At 46.6% G+C, this 21,225-nt stretch overlaps 3 non-coding genes across 3 annotated transcripts; 2 read left to right on the forward strand and 1 right to left on the reverse strand.

Annotated features, from left to right (window-relative positions):
- Positions 1-11,774: 11,774 nt before the first annotated feature.
- LOC119926304 lies at positions 11,775-11,912 on the reverse strand. The gene has a single exon (XR_005450191.1). It is a non-coding gene; the product is annotated as a small nucleolar RNA SNORA7 (small nucleolar RNA).
- Positions 11,913-13,948: 2,036 nt separating this feature from the next.
- On the forward strand, positions 13,949-14,087 carry LOC119926371. Its single transcript, XR_005450253.1, has one exon. It is a non-coding gene; the product is annotated as a small nucleolar RNA SNORA7 (small nucleolar RNA).
- Positions 14,088-18,760: 4,673 nt separating this feature from the next.
- On the forward strand, positions 18,761-18,898 carry LOC119926084. The gene has a single exon (XR_005449996.1). It is a non-coding gene; the product is annotated as a small nucleolar RNA SNORA7 (small nucleolar RNA).
- Positions 18,899-21,225: the final 2,327 nt, after the last annotated feature.

Genomic DNA, 21,225 nt, shown 5'->3' on the forward strand with positions numbered 1-21,225 from the left:
AAGACTCTGGACCCCATGTGGGACAACCTCACAATGTTGTATCTACCCCAGCACTTAGAACGGTGCGTGGCACATAGTAAGCGCTTAACAAATGCCATCATCATTATTATTATTATTCCATCAGTCGTTTCCAAGAGCTTGATTTCAAGTAGAAGCAGCATGGCTTGATGGCAAGAGCAAGGACCTGGGAACCAAAGGATGGGGCTTCTAATCCTGGATCCGCTGCTTGTCTGCTGTGTGATCTTGGGCAAGTCACTTCACTTCTCTGTTCCTCAGTTTCCTCACCTGGAAAATGGGACTGTGAGTCCCATGAGGGACAGGGACTCCAGCACTTAGAACAATACTTGGCACATAGTAAGTGCTTAACAAATATTATTATTATTATCATTATGATTATGATTAGGCGCTCCCTTGCTGGCCTCCTCCCTTGCCCAGACTGGTGGTGCTCATCCTTGGTCAAGCAAGGCACCCTCCGATGCATTTGCAAGGATACGGGGCTGGGCTGTGTGGACTGAACCACCAGCAGATTCCTAAGGGTGTGGACGGAGCCACAGACAAAGCGCCTGGTCTGGTTCCGTGGATGGAGAGTCAGGGGTGGAAAGGGGAGAATTGCAGGTGTTGGATTGTCACTGAAGAACAGCATGGCCTAGTGGAAAGAGTGCACATGCCTGGGAATCAGAGGACCTGGGTTCTAATCTCGCTCTGCCGATTGCTTGCTGCGTGATCTTGGGCAAGTCATTCCACTTCTTTATGCCTCAGTTCTCCTGTTCTCCCTCCTACTTAGACTGTAAGCCTCCTGCAGGACAGGGACTGTTTCCCACCTAGTTATCTTGTATCTACCCCAGCTCTTAAAACGGTGTCTGACACCTTGCTTTACAAATACCATAAAAAATAAGTCATGGATTGATTGATAGTCCAACCAAGACCTGTAAGTAGTCACAGCAGCAACAGCAGCAGCAGCTGCAGCAGCAGCAGCAGCAGCAGCAGGAGTTCTGTGCCCTGGGGAGGGAAGCCCAGCACAAGATTGGGTCCCAGCAGAGAATGGCTGGCATGAGGGCCCCTGAAGCTAACAGGCCCTAGCTTGTCCCTGCAGCTGTAGAACAAGTTTGGGAGGCTTAGTATTCTGAGCCATAAGGCAAGCATCTCCAACAGCTTCTTTTACAGTCCCACATCTGCTTCAGGTTTCAGTTCATTCATTCAGTTGCATTTATTGAGCACTCACTGTGTGCAGAACATTGTTCTAAGTGCTTGGGAGAGTACAGTATAACAATAAACAAGCACGTTCCCTGCACACAGCGAACTTTCATTCTGCTTGGATGCCCCCGGTGAGGGTCTTCTCCATCATACTGTTGCCATCCCACCCAGCTGCCTAGGCTACAATCATCTCCAGGACCATTCATTCAATCATATTTATTGAGCACTTACTGTGTGCAGAGCACTGTACTAAGCACTTGACTATACTAAGCGCTTGATCAGCCCAAGATTTCATGCCATCTCCATCCCCACTGACTCTGCAAGATGTTTAACTAGGGGAGTTACCCAGGTCGGTCACTACTGCTATTTCTTACAATCCAAATGTAAATATGCATTTGTCTGTATTGGTTCATTGAGAAGTGGTGTGGCCTAGTGGAAAGAGCCTGGAACTGGGAGTCAGAGGACCTGAGTTCTAATCTCGACTCCACCCCTTGTCTGCTCTGTGACCTCGGGCAAGTCGCTTAACTTCTCTGTGCCTCCGTTAGCTCATCTGTAAAAGGGGGTTTACAACTGTGAGCCCCATGTGGGACATGGACTGTGTCCGATCTAATTAGCTTGTATCTACCTCAGAACTTAGGTCAGGGCCTAGCATATAGTAAGTGCTTAACAAATACCATTAAGAAAATCTCTATTACTGGGTCTCTGAACCAGGGGCATAATGTTTTCTGTGGCCCTGAGCCCACCCTCCCTGCTCCCATGACCCGGGAGGCAGTGACTCTCTTTGGGTTTCCTCCCCTGAGACCAGTGACCACAAACAGGGTGGGCCGATCCAGCAAAGTCCCTTGAGTGAGGCTGTAACACTGTGAGAGGAGATGCTACATGCTCAGGGTTATGGTGCCGGCTCAACACCAGGGTGGAGGCTACAAGCCCCTGTTCAGATCCAGATGTGGATGTCTCACCCAAAGATGAGGTGACCTCTTCTTCTGCTTGGCCGCATTTGTGGCGTCAATGAGCTCCACAGGGGGCTGCTCGGTATAGCGTGGGAAGTCCGCAGCTTTGGGGCTCGACGAGCATTAGGTTGCACTTTCCATAGACGCTCCTTGGATCAGACCTCCGGCTACAGGAGAGCGGCCGCCTCTGAGTCACCACAGCGTACCACAGAATCCCCTCCGGGCCCAGTCACTGCACACAGCGCCTGGCCCTAGTTCCAGCCCCATTTCCAAAGCCAAGTGCAATCCTAACCCCATTTACCCCTCCAAATCCAATGCTGGCTAACATCTATCCTACCTACTCATGTCCCTGTCCACCCCTGACGCTGTGCCTCCTTGGGTCAGATTCAGGGAATCAGGAGGCATTGGGTACCACTTTGCCCTGCAGCCGCTCCCATAAGCACTCAGGACTGCCTCTCTGCTCATGAAATCAAGCCCTCCCTCCCTGGCACTCAGGGACTTTGTTCCCGTTAAACTGGAGAGGAGAAAGGAAACTACTCTGCTACCTATCATTGCTCTCCCTTCCTTCCAAGCTCTACTTAAAACCACATCTCCTCCAAAGGGCCATCCCTGACAAAGCCCTCATTTCTCCTATTCACCCTCTGTTCTGCATCACCTTTGCCCTGCATCTGTACCACTCTTTCAATCGTATTTATTTAGCATTTTCTATGTGCAGCACTTGATATTCATCCCACTCCTAGCCCCAGAGCACTTAAATACATATCCTTATGCTCTTCCATTTCCCCTTACTGTAGTATATTTTAATGTCTATCTTCCCCTCTGGACTGTAAGCTCCTCTTGGGCAGGGATTGTGTCCACAAACTGTATTTTACTTACTCTCCTAAACACTAAGTACAGTGGGTTGCACACAATAGGTGCCCAGTAAATGATTACTATTAAGGCTCCAGACATCCTCCCACAGAAGATATGTTCCTGGCATCTGTTTGCTGAATTCCTAAGGATTTAGTTCCAGTTAAATTTCCTTGGTTCCGGTTTCAGCTGATCCATTTCTACGGCACTTAGAAGGTCTCTGGATCTAATAATAATAATTACGGTACTTGTTAAGTGCTTATTTTGTGCCTACCATTGTTCTAAGCAATAGCTTAGATTCAAATTAATCAGGTTGGATTCAGTCCCTATCTCACATGGGGCTCACAGTTCTAAGTAGGAGGAAGTAGGATTGAAACCCCATTTTACAGATGAGGTAACTGAGTCACGGAGAAGTTTTAAATACCTTCCAAGCTCTACTAATGATCACAACAGACATGTGGCAGAGCCGGAATTAGAACCCAGGTCCTCTGAGTCCCAAGCCTGTTCTCTGTTCACTAGGCCACACTGCTTCTCTGATCATGGGTTTAGAAATAAATAAATAATAAATAATGATGACATTTATTAAGCGCTTACTATGTGAAAAGCACTGTTCTAAGCACTGGGGAGGTTACAAGGTGATCAGGTTGTCCCACGTGGGGTTCACAGTCTTCATCCCCATTTTACAGATGAGGTAACTGAGGCACAGAGAAGTTAAGTGACTTGCCCAAAGTCACACAGCTGACAATTGGTGGAGCAGGGATTTGAACCCATGACCTCTGACTCCAAAGCCCATGCTTGGAGTAGAAAGTGGGGAGAGCAGTGGCATGTTAAATTATGGTAGAGAGGGAGGGGACGGAGGCAGGAGAGTCAAGAGAAAGGTCCAGCTAAAAGATGGTCTTGGAAGGGATGAAGAGAATGAGTTGGAGAGCAGTAAATGATACGTAAGGTGGGAAGAGTTGTTGGAGAACCTGAAGCTGATAGCAAGGAGGTTTTGACTGATATAGAGAGAAAACCACTGGAGTGATTTGGGAAGCAGTGTGCCCTGGTGGCCCGGCTTTGCCAATTGCCAGCTGTGTGACTTTGGGCAAGTCACTTCACTTCTCTGGGCCTCATTTCCCTCATCTGTAAAATGGGGATGAAGACTGCGAGCCCCCGTGGGACAACCTGATCACCTTGTAACCTCCCCAGCGCTTAGAACTGTGCTTTGCACCCAGTAAGTGCTTAATAAATGCTATCATTATTATTATCTGGGAGTCAGAAGGACCAGGTTCTAACCTCAGCTCCATCACTCGTCGGCTGCATGATCTTGGGCAAGTCACTTCTCTGTGCCTCAGTTATCCGTAAAATAGGGTTTTAGACTGTGAGTCCCATGTGGGACGTAGACTATGTCCAGCTGATTACCTTGTACCAACCCCAGTGCTTGGTAAGCACTTGACAAATACCGTAAAAAAAAGGGGAGATGTGACGTGACCCTCGAGTCACAGCAAGGCAAGTAGAGTTCATGATGGGGAGGCCCATAACCACCCCTCTTCCCATTTTGAACTGCTCTAGGCCCTCAAGACCATGGCTAGCACAGTGACAGTGACTGTCTGTTTATTGTTGTATTGTACTCCCCCAAGCAGTTAGTACAGTTCTCCACACACAGTAAGCACTCAATTAATATGACTGAATGAATGAGTGAATGAATGAATGGCCATTCTCATTCATTCATTCAATCGTATTTATTGAACACTTACTGTGTGCAGAGCACTGTACTAAGTGCTTGGGAAGTATAATTCAGCAACAAAGAGAGACAAACCCTGCCCACAACGGGCTCACAGTCTAGGAGATGAGGGAAAGTTCAGATCCCTAAGGGACATTTTTAAAACAGGGGCTAGGACCAGACTGGACAAGACCCATTCAAGCCCAGTGGATTTAGTAGATACTTAATCTGCTTCAGGAACACAAGCCGAATGGTCATTCAGTTCACAGCCCCCAATAAGCTTTCTTGACCTTATCCTCCATCCGCCACCCAAAAAGCAGGGCCTCTCCGTTCCCCAACTAATTGGAAGAAAAACTGGGTCCAAAGTGAGTCAGGCTTTGGCTGGGACTGACTCACTATGAGGTCTGACAGGAACCAGCCCTGGCGGGAAGCATCAGAGATCGGTTTCCCCCTTTCCATTCGAAAGTTCTGGAGAATCCGCGTAGAAGTTTGGTGGAAATCCTTGTTCCAGCCCCTGCCTCAGGCATGGAATTAAGGGTTCAGCCTCAAATTCTGGCTCAGCACTGGGCTCTCCAAGTCTGTCCCTAATCTGCTGTTCTGATTTGTCCCCTTCTCCCTTCTCCTTCCTGACTTTCCCTATACTGTTTTTGATATCCAGCCCCCTCCCACATTGGAATCAGCTTCTTTGCTTGCCTCCCTACCTCCAGGCCCTCCTCACTCCAATCCATCCTACACACAGCTTCTTAAATGATCTCCCTGAACCATTGCTCATGGCACATCTTCTAGACTGTGAGCCCGATGTTGGGTAGGAACCGTCTCTATATGTTGCCAACTTGTACTTCCCAAGCACTTATTACAGTGCTCTGCACACAGTAAGCGCTCAATAAATACGATTGAATGAATGAATGAATCTCCCTTCTTTTCAACTCACTCAAATGCTTTTCCGTCTACATCAAGTCTCAGTCTCCTTAGCAGGCTCCTCCTCTTCCTCCCTTCCTTAACTGTAGGTGTCCCTCAAGGGTCAGTTCTTGGTCCCCTTCTAGTCTCCATCTTCTCTCACTTCCTTGGAGAACTCATTCGCTCCCATGGCTTCAACTATCATCTCTAAGCGGATGGCCCCCAAATCTATATCTCCTCCCCTGTTCTCTCTTCCTCCCTCCTGGCTCGCATCTCCTCCTGCCTTCAGAACATCTCTACTTGGATGTCCTTCCGCCACCTAAAACTCAACCTGTCCAAGACAGAGCTCCTTATTCATTCATTCATTCAATCATATTTATTGAGCGCTTACTGTGTGCAGAGCACTGTACTAAGCGCTTGGGAAGTACAAGTCGGCAACATGTAGAGACAGTTCCTACCCAATAACGGGCTCACAGTCTAGAAGGGGGAGACAGACATCAAAACAGAACAAAACATGTAGACAGGTGTCAAAATCATCAGAACAAATAGAATTATGGCTATATGAACATCATTAACAAAATAAATAGAATAGTAAATATGTATAAGTAAAATAAATAGAGTAATAAATCTGTACAAATATATACAAGTGCTGTGGGGAGTGGAAGGAGGTAGGACAGGGAGATGGGGAGGAGGAGAAGAAAAAGGAAGCTCAGTCTGGGAAGGCCTCCTGGAGGAGGTGAGTGCTCAGTAGGGCTTTGAAGAGAGGATGAGAGCTAGCTTGGCGGATGTGTGGAGGGAGGGCATTCCAGGCTAGGGGAAGGACATGGGCTAGGGGTCGACGGTGGGACAGGCGAGAACGAGGCACAGTGAGGAGGTTAGCGGAAGAGGAGCGGAGGGTGTGGGCTGGGCTGGGAAAGGAGAGAAGGGAGGTGAGTTAGGAGGGGGTGAGGTGATGGAGAACCTTGAAGCTGAGAGTGAGGAGTTTTTGCTTGATTTGTAGGTTGAGAGGCAACCACTGGACATTTTTGAAGAGGGGAGGGACATGCCCAGAGCATTTCTGTACAAAGATAATCTGGGTAGCATCTTCCCTCCCAAATCCTGTCCTCTCCCTGATTTTCTCATCACTGTGGACAGCACTGCCATCCGTCCCGTATCACAAGCCCGCAACCGTGGCGTCATCCTTGACTCTGCTCTCTCATTTACCTCACATATCCAATCCGTCACCAGCGCCTGCAGGTCTCACCTTCACAACATCGCCAAGATCTGCCCTTTCCTCTCTATCCAAACCGCTACCACATTAGTACAATCACTCATCTTGTCCCGACTGGATTATTGCATCAGCCCCCTTGCTGACCTCCCAACCTCCTGTCTCTCCCCACTTCAGTCCATACTTCACTCTGCTGCCTGGATTATCTTTCTACAGAAACGTTCTGGGCATGTCACCCCTCTCCTCGAAAATCTCCAGTGGTTGCCTATCAACATCCGTATCAAACAAAAACTCCTCACTATTGGCTTCAAAGCTCTCCATCACCTTGCCCCTTCTTACTTCACCTCCCTTCTCTCCTTCTACAGCTCAGCCCACGCACTCCATTCCTCTGGTGCTAACCTTCTCACTGTGCCTCGTTCTCACCTGTCCCGCTGTCGACCCCTGGCCCACGTCCTACCTCTGACCTGGAACGCACTCCCTCCTCAAATCCGCCAAAGAATCAAAATTCCCCCCTTCAAAGCCATACTGAAGGCTCACCTCCTCCAAGAGGCCTTCCCAGACTAAGCCCCCCTTTTCCTCAGCTCCCCCTCTCCTCCGCATCGCTCCAACATGCTCCCTTTGCTCTCCCCCCGCTCCCTGCCCCACAGCACTTGTGTATATATGTATATATCTATAATTCTATTTATTTACATTGTAAACAACCTGTTTACTTGTTTTGAAGTCTGTCTCCCCCCCTTTCAGACTGTAAGCCTGGTGTGGGCAGAGTTTGTCTCTATTGCTGAATTGTACTTTCCAAGTGCTTAGTACAGTGCTCTGCACACAGTAAGTGCTCAATAAATGCAACTGACTGAGTGAATGAATGAATCAAGCAAAATCTCCTTGCTGTCAGCCTCAAGTTTTCCCAAAACTCTTCCCATCTTATGTATCAGCCCTCTTCACCCACTGCTTTCCAACTCACTCTCTTTATTCCTCCCAAGATCACCTTCTAGCTGGACTTTTCTCTTGACTCTCTTGCCTTTGTTCCCTCATTCATACCGTTCAGTTCCTCCCGGCAGTAATCTAAGAGATCACGGGTCTCCCCACTTTCAAAATCCCGCCTTTTTTTACAGTATTTGTTAAGCTCTTAATCTGTACCAGGCACTGAACTAAGAGCTGGGGTAGATACAAGCTAATCAGGTTGGATACAGTCAAAGCAGGACGGCCTAGTGGATAGAGCACAGGCCTGGGAGGTTCTAGTCATGGCTCCTCCACTTGTCTGCTGTGTGACCTTGGGCAAGCCACTTAACTTCTCCGTGCCTCAGTTACCTCATCTGTAAAATGGGGAATAAAAACTGTGAGCCCCATGTGGGACAGGGACTGTGTCCAACCTGATAAACTTGTATCTACCCCAGCGCTTAGTACAGAGCCTGGCACATAGTAAGTGCTCCAACAAATACCGTAAAAAGGGTGCTAACAGTCTTAATCCCCATTTCACAGATGAGATAACTGAGACACGGAGAAGTTAAGTGACTTGCCCAAGGTCACACACCAGACCACTCTTCCGAAAAGCCTTGGTTATCTCCCAAAACCCCAAATCGCACCAGCCATTAGACACTTCACACCTTTACACATTTATGTCCTCCCTCAGGATTTAGGTATATATGTATATGAAAAAACATACATATGATCGATTATAACCTGATTATAATATGTTCGAGTATTATTTAACCTGAATGCCCCATTTGTAAATATTTTTATATCTGGGCCCCATATTAAAATATAAGCTCTTTGTGGGCAGGGGATCAATCAATCAATCAATCATTGGTATTTATTATGGCTTAGTGGATAGGGCACGCGTAATGGGTTTTAATCCTGACTCTGCCACTTGTCTGCTCTGTGGCCTTGGACAAGTCATTTAACTTCTCTGTGCCTCAGTTCCCTCATCTGTAAAATGGGGATTAAGACTGCAAGCACTACGTGGGACAGGGACTGTGTCCAATTCGATTATCTTGAATCTACCCCAGTGCTTTGAACAGTGCCTGGCACGTAGCAAGCACTTAACAAATGCCATAATTGTTATCATTATTATTTTTATTAAGTGCCTACTGTATGTGGACACTGTACTAAGATATAACTCATATTTCTGTTGTTCTTTCCCAAGCACTTATTGCACCCTGACTGGGATGGCCTTCACAGAGTTAGAGGGTAATGCCATTCTTCTCACTGTACTTCGATCTCGTCTATATAACTGCTGCCCCCTCGCCCACGACCTACCACTGGCCTGGAATGCACTCCCTCTGCACACTCATAAAGCTCTCAATAAACATGATTGAGCGAATGAAATAAGGCTTAAGAAAGCTCCCAGAGCAGGAAGGGCAATCAATCAATCAATCAACCAACCAATGTTATTTACTGAGCACTTACTGCACTAAGCACTTGAGATAGAGTTGGTAGACACATTTCCTGCCCAAGACAAGCTTACAGTCTGGAGGGGGAGACAGCTATTAATATAAATAAATGACTACTTTATATAAATAATAAATAAATTACTACTTTACAATTGCTACTACTACTCTTATGACTCCTCCTCCTCCTCCTCCTCACTCTCCTCAATCTCCTCCTTCTCCTACTTCTAGTTCTTCTACTGCTACCATTGCTACTTCAACTGGTATTACTGGAACTGTGGCACCGAACAACCACAGGGGCTTAGTGGCAAGAGCCTGGGCTTGGGAGTTGGAGGTCATGGGTTCTAAACCCGGCTGCGCCACTTGTCTGTTGTGTGATCTTGGGCAAGTCACTTCACTTCTCTGGGCTTCAGTTACCTCACCTGTAAAATGGGGACAAAGACTGTGAGCCCCACGTGGGACAACCTGATCACCTTGTATCCCCCCAGTGCTTGGCATATAGTAAGCGCTTAACAAATACCATCATTATTAAGTGCTTAGCACAGTGCTCTGCACACAGTAAGCGCTCAATAAATACGATTGAATGAATGAATGAATGAGGGGCTGGGGGATTCACAGAGCATGAAGTAATCCAGATGTGGATGGAGGGTGCAGGGGGTAAGGCTCATAAAGGGGAATAGTCATTGTCACTACTAAACCCCTCCTTCTTGGGCTATGCCCAAGGCTCCTTGCGGCTAGTGAAACCCAGAAGGCCCAGAGGGACAGTGAAGAAAATGAAATCCTAACTTTCCCAGGCTGACCTCAGCTTCCTGGGGACATATGGGCAGCTATCTCCACAACTCGGCATGGATCCCAATGCCTGGATCTGGAATTTTCCCTAGAGCTTGATCGGGAGATGCTCGATGAGGTGATACCAGGAGCAGTTCCATTCTGAAGGAGAACTTGGCAGTGGCTTCCCTCTCTCCACCCCATAGACCACCAAAGTGGTCATGCCAACATCCCAAGAGGCCAGCCTCCATGGCAACCTGGCACCCAAAGGGGCCATAATGACTGTGGACATATCAGCATTCAAGATCCACCACCCCACCCTGCCGACAATAAAATTCCAGAACCCTGGGAAAAGACCCCCAGTCTGCACTGGCTTTGCTCCTTACTTTACTAGGTTCAGTCCCTAGGCTGTCCCATCATGATAGCTCAGGTTCTGTTTGGCTCGATGGCCATCTCAGCAGGCAGCCTGGCCTAGTGGAAAAACCACAGGACTGGCCTTTGGGAGCCCTGGGTTCTAGTCCCAGCTCGTCTTACTTGCCCGTGTGTGACTTTAGACAAGTCACTTAACCTCGTTTTTTTTAACAGTGTTTCTTAAGCGGCTACTCTGGGCCAGGCACTGTACTAAGTGTGGCGGTAGATATGAGCATATGTTGCCAACCTGTACTTCCCAAGCGCTTAGTACAGTGCTCTGCACACAGTAAGCGCTCAATAAATATGATTGAATGAATGAATGAATGAATATGAGCTAATCAAGTTGGACTCATCCCATGTCCCGCATGAGGTGCACAGTCTTAATTCTCATTTTACAGATGAGGTAACTGAGACCCAGAGAAGTGAAGTGACTTGCCCAAGGTCACACAGCAGACAAGTGGCAGAGTAGGGATTAAACACCCAGATCCTTCTGGCTCCCAGGTCTGTGCTCTAACCATTAGGTCACGTACCTCATTTCCCTCAGCTTGAAAATGGGAATAAAATACCTGACCTCCCTCCCTCTTAGGTTGCAGCTCCATGTGGGACAGAGATCTAATTATTTTGTATTTAACCCAGCATTTAGCACAGTGCTTGGAAAAGAGTAAATGCTTTATTCATTCATTCATTCATTCATTCATTCAATCGTATTTATTCAGTGCTTACTTTGTGCAGAGTACTGTACTAAATGCTTGGAAAGTACAATTTGGCAATAGATAGAGACAATCCCTACCCAGCAACGGGCTCACAATCTAATACCACTATTATTATTGTTTGTAAAATGGGAATGTTATCTGCTTTCCCTACCTCTTACAGTGTGAGCCTCATGGGGGACAGGGACAGTGCCTGATTGGATTATCTTGTAATCTATGGTGCTTAACACATAGAAAGTGCATAATAAATAAATAACTAATCTATCCATCAGGAACAAGTACTGAACACCTAATCCAAGCTATGTACTATACTAAGTGCTTGTAAAAGTACAATGGAATTAGTAAGTGTGATCCCTGCTCTCCAGGAAGTTAAAATCAAGCAGGGGAGATAAATCCCTAAAGAAAATTACTGATGGGAGGAAGCACCAGAGTAGGAAGATATGTACATATGGGGGTTATGAGTACTAAAGTGCTTGTCTTGTCTTATACCGTCGAGTTGTCTCCGACCCATAGTGATACAGTGGACACATCTCTCCCAGAACACCCCCACTCGTTCTGCAATCATTTTGGTAGTGCATCCATAGAGTTTTCTTGGTAAAAATATGAAAGTGGTTTGCCATTGCCTCCCTCCACGCAGCAAATTTGAGCCTTCTCCACCTTTGACTCTCCCATGCGGTTGCTGCCCATCAAAGGGGAGTTTTGACTTGTAGAAGATTGGCTTCCACTTGCTAGTCACTGCCCAAGCTAGGAATGGAATGGGTATGCCTCTGCTTGACTCTCCCTCCTGTAGTCGAGACTGATAGAGTACTGGAAACTCTCCAGGTGAGACCCTGAGAGGGGACTAAAGTGCTTAGGAGGTGTAAAAGTCCTACTTTGTGAGTTAGGAGATTAGGAAGTGGGGAGATTGGGAATTAATCAAGGAAGGAAAGGGATACTATTCCAATTACTATTATTAGCTAGTCCAGAAGGGATTGAAAATGATAAATCAATAGTATTTACTGAGCTTTTACTGCATGCAGAGCTCTGTACTAAGTGATTGGGAAAATACAATACAAGAGGTGGTAGACACGTTCCCCACCCACAGTGAGATTGTGGTTTAGAGGGGGAAACAGACATTATTATAAACGAATAAATTATGGATATGGACATAAGTGCAATGGGGCTGAGGGTGGGGTAAATAAAGAGTTCAGATCCAAGTGCAAGGATGATGCAGAAGGGAGAGGGCATGGGGGAATGGGGACTTTGTTGGGGATGGCTTCTTGGAGGAGCTGTGACTTTAGATGGGCTTTGAAGGAGGGTCGAGGGCTGGTGTGTCGGATATGAAGGGGGAGTAAATTCTAGGCCAGAGGCAGGCCGTGGGCAAGGGGTCGGTGGTGAGATAGATGAGATTGAGGTACAGGGAGTCGGTTGGTGTTAGAGGAGCGAAGCGAGCGTAGACGTAGCTGGTTCAGACCTTGGGGATGGTGACTCACCCTTCTACGAGATCTCGATGACTCCTGCGGAGGAATGTGGGGACCTGGAATTTTTGACAAGAATCCCGTTCTTTTTCCAGGAATCCAAGTTCTCTGGGGCAATCCATTCACATGTGTTTACACTACTTAATGGACTTAATCCTCTCTACAGACCTCTACTGTCCGGAGGGATGAAGTCAGAGCTGGGATCACAAGCGGACATCCTGCGTATCTGTCTTGCCTCAGATTGCACGCAGTTTTTGTCTCTTTGACCTCACAGCGCTTAACCCAGCACATCACTGGTATATGTCTCTCCCTCCTTCAGCCTCTTCTCTCCTTGTCCTCCGCTATCCTCCCATCGAGGTGGCAGAGCTAAAGCATAGGCGGGGCAGTGATTCACCAGCACTAGAGACAGAGATGGGGAAAAAGTCTGACAAAAACTCTTACCCACCATACTAACCACAGGAACTCTTCATTTCCTGGAAATGAGTGTGTTCCAAGGTACTCTTCATATAAACAGGTGATAGTGTTGGTGGTGGCAGGGCTGGACGCTTCAACCAACCAAACAACCAGTGGTATTTATTGAGGGCTTACTATGTTCAAATCCTGGCTTTGCCAATTGTCAGCTGTGTGACTTTGGGCAAGTCACTTAACTTCTCCGGGCCTCAGTTACCTCATTTGTAAAATGGGGATTAAGACTTTGAGCCCCACGTTGGACAACCTGATCACCTTGTAACCTCCCCAGCACTTAGAACAGTGCTTTGCACATAGTAAGCGCTTAATAAATGCCATTATTATTATTATTATTAGTAGTAGTAGTATTCAGAGCACTGTACTGAGCACTTGGGAGAGTGCAATACAACAGAATTAGCAGACACATTCCCTGTCCACATCGAATTCACAGGCTAGAGGGGGAGACAGATATTCATATGAATAAATAAGTGATTTATAATGTATAATTTAAAGTTATATACATAAGTACTGTGGGGCTAGGCGTGGGGCAAATGCCTACTATCCCACAGTCACAGATCCAAGTGCATAGACGCAGAAGGGAGAGCAAGCCAGGGAAAAGAAGGCTTATTCAGGGAAGGTCTCTTGGAGGAGATGTGACCTTAATAATCCTCTGAAGGTAGACTGCCATTTTAGGTCTCAGTGTGGCTCAGTGGAAAGAACACGGGCTTTGGAGTCAGAGGTCATGGGTTCAAATCCCAGCTCTGCCAATTGTCAGCTGTGTGACTTTGGGCAAGTCACTTAACTTCTCTGTGCTTCAGTTACCTCATCTGTAAAATGGGGATTAAGACTGTGAGCCCCCCGTGGGACAACCTGATCACCTTGTAATCTCCCCAGTGCTTAGGACAGTGCTTTGCACATAGTAAGCACTTAATAAATCCCATCATTATTTATTATTATTAATAATAAATTTAACACCTCTCTGGGTCGCACCTGGAGAGTTTCCAGTACTCTATCACTCTCGGCTATGGGAGGGAGAGTCAAGCAGAGGCCTACCCATTCCATTCCTAACCTTGGCCAGTGGCTAGCGAGTGGCAGGCAATCTGCTACAAGTCAAAACTCACCTGAGCTGGGCAGCAGCGGCATGGGAGAGAGTCGAGGGCAGGGACTCAAGTTTACTATGCAGAAGGAGGCAATGGAAAACCACTTCTGGATTTTTACCAAGAAAACTCTATGGATACACTACCAAAACAATTGCAGATGGAGAAAGGGGCATTCTGGGAGAGATGTGTCCGTGTGTCACTATGGGTTGGAAACAACTCGATGGCATAAGACAAGACTAGACTAGTAAAATTTAAATTGGGGTAATGCCTCTCATTATTGGGATTTGGGCAGAATTTGACCTACATAGGTGCAACACAAAGCTAAAAGCTGTGATGGAATTTAGTTACCTGGATAGCATCTTGTCTGCTGTGTGACCTTGGGCAAGTCACTTTACTTCTTTATATGTAATAAATACATATTTATTACTCTATTTATTTATTTATTTATTTATTTTACTTGTACATTTCTATCCTACTTATTTTATTTTGTTGGTATGTTTGGTTCTGTTCTCTGTCTCCCCCTTTTAGACTGTGAGCCCACTGTTGGGTAGGGACTGTCTCTATGTGATGCCAATCTGTACTTCCCAAGCGCTTAGTACAGTGTTCTGCACATAGTAAGCATTCAATAAATACGATTGATTGATTGATTGATTGATTCTCTGGGCCTCAGTGACTTCATCTGTAAAATGGGGATTGAGCCTGTGAGCCCCACGTGGGACAGGGACTGTGTCCAACCCGACTTGCTTGTCTCCACCCTGGCGCTTAGTACAGTGCCTGGTATGGTGATCCCACAACAAGCTGCCTTATTAATGACTGTTTATGACCCCATGAACAAAAACAACAAGAGAGGGACTTAGCAAAGCCACTGATGGGCTCTACCTGAGACAGGTGCTTGCTGGCATGTGGGGGCGGAGCATGAGGGAGGCATGGCTCTCTCTCCCTGTTCTATAATTCTATTTATCCTGACAGTATTGACACCTGTCTACTTGTTTTCTTTCGTTGTCTCTCTCCCCCTTCTAGACTGTGAGCCCCTTGTTGGGTAGGGACCGTCTCCATATTTTGTCGATTTGTACTTTCCAAGTGCTTAGTAAAGTGCTCTGCACACAGTAAGCGCTCAATAAATGCGACTGAATGAATGAATGAATGAAAGTTCTTCCCAGTAACGGGCCTGGATCAATCAATGACTGCTACGTAAAGCTCCAACTGCGATGCCAAAGGCAGATAAAAGGTGGTCGTTTTGAATCATGAGGGAGCACCTGGAGACAGCATGCAGGCCCGCAGAAGGAGAAAAGGCAGAGAAGCAGAGGGAAGCACCTGCAGGAGAGCAGCACTTGAATGCAGCAGAAGGCAGCAGCCCTTGGAAGCAGAAAGAAGAAGCTTTGGCAAAACGGGCTCCTTTGACCACAAACTGGTATTGGACCCTGGATGGAGTGGAGTGAGTGAGTGTGTGTGTTTGTGTCACTCCCCTGCACTTTGGTAAAACTAAGTAAAAAACTTTACACATTAACCTTAGTGATCAGTGGTGTGGTTTGACTTCTACTATGTGTCACTGAGGCTTCCCTGGTCCAGGAAAGTCCCAGTTGGTACGAACCAGGGGTTTGTGACACCTGGCACAAATTAAGCGCTTAACAAATACCATAATAATTATTATTACTAACATCATGACCTATGAAGCAACGATAGACAAGGAAGTTAAACACTCACTTCCTTGGTGAACTCATTCATTCCCACGGCTTCAACTATCATCTCTACGCTGATGACACCCAAATCTACATCTCTGCCCCTGCTCTCTCTCCCTCCCTCCAGGCTCATGTGTCCTCCTGCCTTCAGGACCTCTCCATGTGGATGTCTGCCCACCATCTAAAACTCAATATGTCGGAGACTGAACTCCTTATCTTCCCTCCCAAACCCTGCCCTCTCCTTGACTTTCCTGTCACTGTAGATGGTACAACCATCCCTCCTGTCTCACAAGCCAGCAACCTTGGTGTCATCCTCGACTCCACTCTTTCATTCACCCCACACATCCAGTCCATCACCCAAACCTGCCGATCTCACCTCCACAACATCGCCAAGATCCGCCCTTTCCTCTCCATCCAAACCGCTACCTTGCTGGTTCAATCTCTCATCCTATCCCGACTGGATTACTGTATCAGCCTTCTCTCTGATCTCCCATTCTTCTGTCTCTCCCAAATTCAGTTTTTACTTCACTCCGCTGCCCGGATTATCTTTGTGCAGAAACGCTCTGGGCATGTCACATCCCTCCTCAAAAATCTCCAGTGGCTGCCTGTCAACCTATGAATCAAGCAAAAACTCCTCACTCTCGGCTTCAAAGCTCGCCGTCACCTCACCCCCTCCTACCTCACCTCCCTCCTCTTCTTCTCCAGCCTAGCCTGCACCGTCCACTCCTCTGCCATTAACCACCTCACTGCACCTCGTTCTCGCCTGTCCTGCCATTGACCCCCAGCCCACATCCTTCCCCTGGCCTGGAATGCCCTCCCTACACACATCCGCCAAGACAGCTCTCTTCCTCCCTTCAAAGCCCTACCTCCTCCAGAAGGCCTTCCCAGACTGAGTCCCCTTTTTTCTCTCCTTCTCCCCATCCCCTCCCACCTCTTTCCCCTCCCCACAGCACTCGTATATATATTTGTACAGATTTATTGCTCTATTTTACTTTTACATCTTTACTATTCTATTTATTTTGTTAATCATGTGCATATAGCTTTAATTCTATTTGTTCTGACGATTTTGACACCTGTTTCCATGTTTTGTTTCGTTGTCTGTCTCCCCCTTCTAGACTGTGAGCCCATTGTTGGGTAGGGACCGTCTCTATATGTTGCCGACTTGTACTTCTCAAGTGCTTAGTACAGTGCTCTGTACACAGTAAACGCTCAATAAATACGATTGAATGAATGAATGAATGAATGAGAAAAGGCCAGCACACTTTTGGGAGATCGTTAATCAGAGAATTGTACTCAAGACAAAATGAAAATTTTAGTAACGCCTTAGTATTGTCCAACCTTCTCTATGATGAGAGACTTAGCCCTCACACAGATTCTAAATCTGAGTTCTTGAACAGATCCATCAGTGTAATTTACAGATCACACTCATTATCACATGACAAGATCATGAACAATAAAGTTAATAAAATGCAGTTAATAGCCTAAAATTGAAGCTATACTCACTTTAACACAGCTATGCTGGGTGGGAACACCTGAGAGGAATGCGTAATATTTCCTATATAGGGCGTTGAAATTGAGAAACTGAAAGCATGGAGGGCAGAGGAAATGTTTCAAGGACGTGGGAAACAATCATATTTATTGAGCACTTACTGTGTGCAGAGCACTGTACTAAGTGCTTGGGAGAGTCAATATAGTGGAGTTGGTAAACACATTCCCTGCCCACAAGGAGGTTACAGTCTTGAGGGGGAGAGAGACATTGATACAAGTAAATAGGTTAAGGATATCTATCAATCATATTAATTGAGTACTACTGCATGCAAAGCACTGTATTAAGCCCTTGGGAGAGTACAATATAGCAATGTAACATACACATTCCCTGCCCACAGTGAGCTTACAGCCTAGGGGAGGATATGTACCTAAGGGATTTGGGGCTGAGGGAGGTGTAAATAAAGGGTACAAGCCGGAGTGCAAAGGTGACACAAAAAGGAGAGGGAGTAGAGGAAAATGAGGGCTTAGTTAACGAAGAACTCTTGGGGGAGATGTGATTTCTAAGAAACAGCATGGCCTAGTGGCTAGACCATGGGTCTTGGAGTCAGAAGAACATAAGTTAATCCTGTCCCCACCACTTGTCTGCTGGGTGATCTTGGACGAGTCATTTTACTTCCTCTATGCATCAGTTACTTCATCTGTATAATGGGGATTGAGACTGTGAGCCCCATGTGGGACATGGACTGTGTACAACCAGATTAGTTTGTATCTATCTCAGCCCTTAGTACAGTGCCTGGCACATAGTAAATACTTAACAAATACTGTTAAAAAGAAGAAGGCTTTGAAGGCAGAGAGAGTGAGAGAATGATGGCTTTGAGGTTATGCAGGGGGACTCAGTGGAAAAAGCATGGACTTTGGAGTCAGAGGTCAAGGGTTCGAATTCTGACTGCCACTTGTCAGCTGGGTGACTTTGGGCAAGTCAATTAATTTCTCTGTGCCTCAGTTTCCTCTTCTGCAAAATGGGGACTAAGACTGTGAGGTCAATGTGAGACAACCTGATAACCTTGTATCTACCCCAGCGCTTAGAACAGTGCTTGGCACCTAATAAGCACTTAACAAATACTATCATTATTATTAGAGAAGCAGTGTGGCTCAGTGGAAAGAGCGTGGACTTGGGAGTCAGAGGTCATGGGTTCTAATCCCAGATCTGCCACATCAGCTGTGTGACTTTGGGCAAGTCACTTAATTTCTCTGTGCCTCAGTTACCTCACCTGGAAAATGGGGATTAAGACTGTGAGCCCCATGTGGGGCAACCTGCTTACCTTGTATCTCCCCCAGTGCTTAGAACAGTGCTTGGCACAGAGTAAGCTCTTAACAAGTACCAAAATTATTATTATTATGTGGGCAAAGTGTCAGTGGAGAGATAGACGAGATTGAGGTTCACTGAGTAGGTTGACGTTAGAGTAGTGAAGCAAGTGGGCTGAATTATAGGAGGAAATCAGGGAGGTAAGATAGGAGGCCTCTCAGGGTCACACCTGGAGAGTTTCCAGTACTCTACCAGTCTTGGCTACAGGAGGGAGAGTCAAGCAGTGACATACCCATTCCATTCCTAGCTTGGTCAGTGGCCAGCGAGTGGAAGGGAATCTACTACAAGTCAAAACTCACCTGTGCTGGGCAGCGGTGGCATGGGAGAGTCAAGGGCAGAGGCTCACGTTTACTGTGCAGAAGGAAGCGATGGCAAACCACTTCTGTATTTTTACCAAGAAAACTCTATGGACCACTATCAGGACGATTGCAAATGGAGGTGGGGTGTTCTGGGAGAGATGTGACCATGGCGTCACTATGGGTCAGACACAACTCGACAGCCTAAGACAACAACAAGGTAGGAAGGAACAAGATAATTGAGTCCTTTAAAGTCAATGGTAAGGAGTTTCTGTTTGATGTGGAGGTGGATGGACAACTACTGGAGGTTCTTGAGGAGTGGGGAAATATGGACTGAATGATTTCTTAGAAAAATGAACTAGACGTCATAATAAAGTACAGACTGGAGTGGAGAGAGACAGAAGGCAGGGAGGTCAGCATGGAGGCTGATGTATTGGTCACGGTGGGAGAGGACAAGTACTTGGATCAACAGCACTATGGATGAAGAGGAAAGGGTGAATTTTGGCAATATTAAGGAAAGTAGAACCAAGAAGATTTGGTGACAAATTGAAAATGTGGGTTGAATGACAGAGATGAATTGAGGATAAGGCCAAGGAGACAAGCTTGTGAGGCAGGAAGAATGGTGGTACCATCTACAGTAATGGGAAAGTCAGGGTGAGGACAGGGTTTAGGTGGGAAGACAAGGAGTTTTGGACACGTTAACTTTGAGGTGACAGCAGAACATCCAAATAGAGATGTCTTGTAGGCAAGAGGAAATGCAAGAGTGCAGAGAGGGAGAGAGATCAGGACTGGAAATGTAGATTCGGGAATCATCTCCATAGAGATGATAGTTGAAGCCATGGGAATCAATGAGTTCTCCAAGGGAGTGGATGTAGATGGAGAACAGAGGGGGACTGAGAACTGAGCCTTGAGGGACTCCCACAGTTAAGAGGTAGGAGCCAGAGAAGGAGACTGTGAAGGAGGCTGAGAATGAGCAGCCAGAGAGATAGGAGGAGAACTAGGAGAGGGCAGTGTCTGCGAAACTGAGGTTGGGTCATATGATCAGGATAAGGGGGTTGTCGGCAGTGTCTAGGGTAGATGAGAGGTTGAGGAAGATTAGTATGGGGTAGAGGCCATTGGTGTCCTCTGAGAGGGGAGTTTCAGAAAAACAAAACCTCAGACAATGCTGCATCCCACCGGAAATCTGGGAGTCAAATGTTGAGGATGGACTAGCGGGGCATTCTGCTATGAAGAGAGGACTTGCTTTCATCGAGCAAAAGCTTCATAAGGAATAAGAGACAAGGAGGCAAATAAGAAAACAGTGCCAGATTCTGCAAATGTCAAGCGTGACAACACAACAAGGTTTTTGGTGTCATAATGTGATCAGGACCATGTGGCCCACATTAGCCTTTTCAGACACACATCCACTTGTGGGTGAATTTCACTGTCAGTGTGTTTTCTTCAAATATGAACGACAATTATATGTAGATGCATGTGTGTGGATGTGGATCTACATGTACAAATATAAATATAATCTAACGATATATGAATCATATATACACTCAAAATACACTCACAATCTGAAGTTGGCATTTACGACAACTAGTTGGTAGCCAGCAGGGACTAAACCTAGGTCTGTCTTTGGCACTGAGCCTCCATGCTTCAGGGCAACTGACTATCCCCGAGACTGAGCCAACCTGCAGTTGCCCACTAGCATGATCACCTGGCTTCACTCTGCCCCGGTGCTGCAGCCAAACTCAGCTGGTTCTACTCAAATCCAGGTCTCAAACCACCCCTCCCTCACCTTAATCCCGGCCTGGGTTCATCCCTTATCCTTCCTGTCACCCACCCCTTGGCTCGTGATCTGATGGCCGATCGGCAGCTCCTCTTCTGCCCTGGTTCTGGCCCTACCTTCAGTGCCCCATGCTGGTCTTCTCCTTGCCCAAGTTCTCAGGATCAATCAATCATATTTATTGAGCGTTTACTGGGTGCAGAGCATTGTATTAAGCACTTGGGAGAGTACAGTATAACTGAGGTGGAAGACACGTCCCCTGAACCACAATGAGCTTTGAATCCAGAGATCGTGGTTTCTCTTCGAGGGTGGGGCAAGTTATGCCCCTCGTCTGAGGTCGCAGGGCCTAGGAGGCATGATTGTTTCAGGGGACCACAGAAGGTAGAGATGGCTATATTATGTCACACAACATCTTTCCCACAAGTTGCTTTGCATTATACTAGAATGCCTTTTGCATTATAAGTGGTAGATAGCAAAGATTCAGTGAGGAACGTAATCTGTGAGAATTCAGGAATCAGAAAGGATGATGTAGATAAACAAAGATTCAGT

Source organism: Tachyglossus aculeatus, chromosome 3 (assembly GCF_015852505.1).
Source record: "Tachyglossus aculeatus isolate mTacAcu1 chromosome 3, mTacAcu1.pri, whole genome shotgun sequence".
Classification (NCBI taxonomy): domain Eukaryota; kingdom Metazoa; phylum Chordata; class Mammalia; order Monotremata; family Tachyglossidae; genus Tachyglossus; species Tachyglossus aculeatus.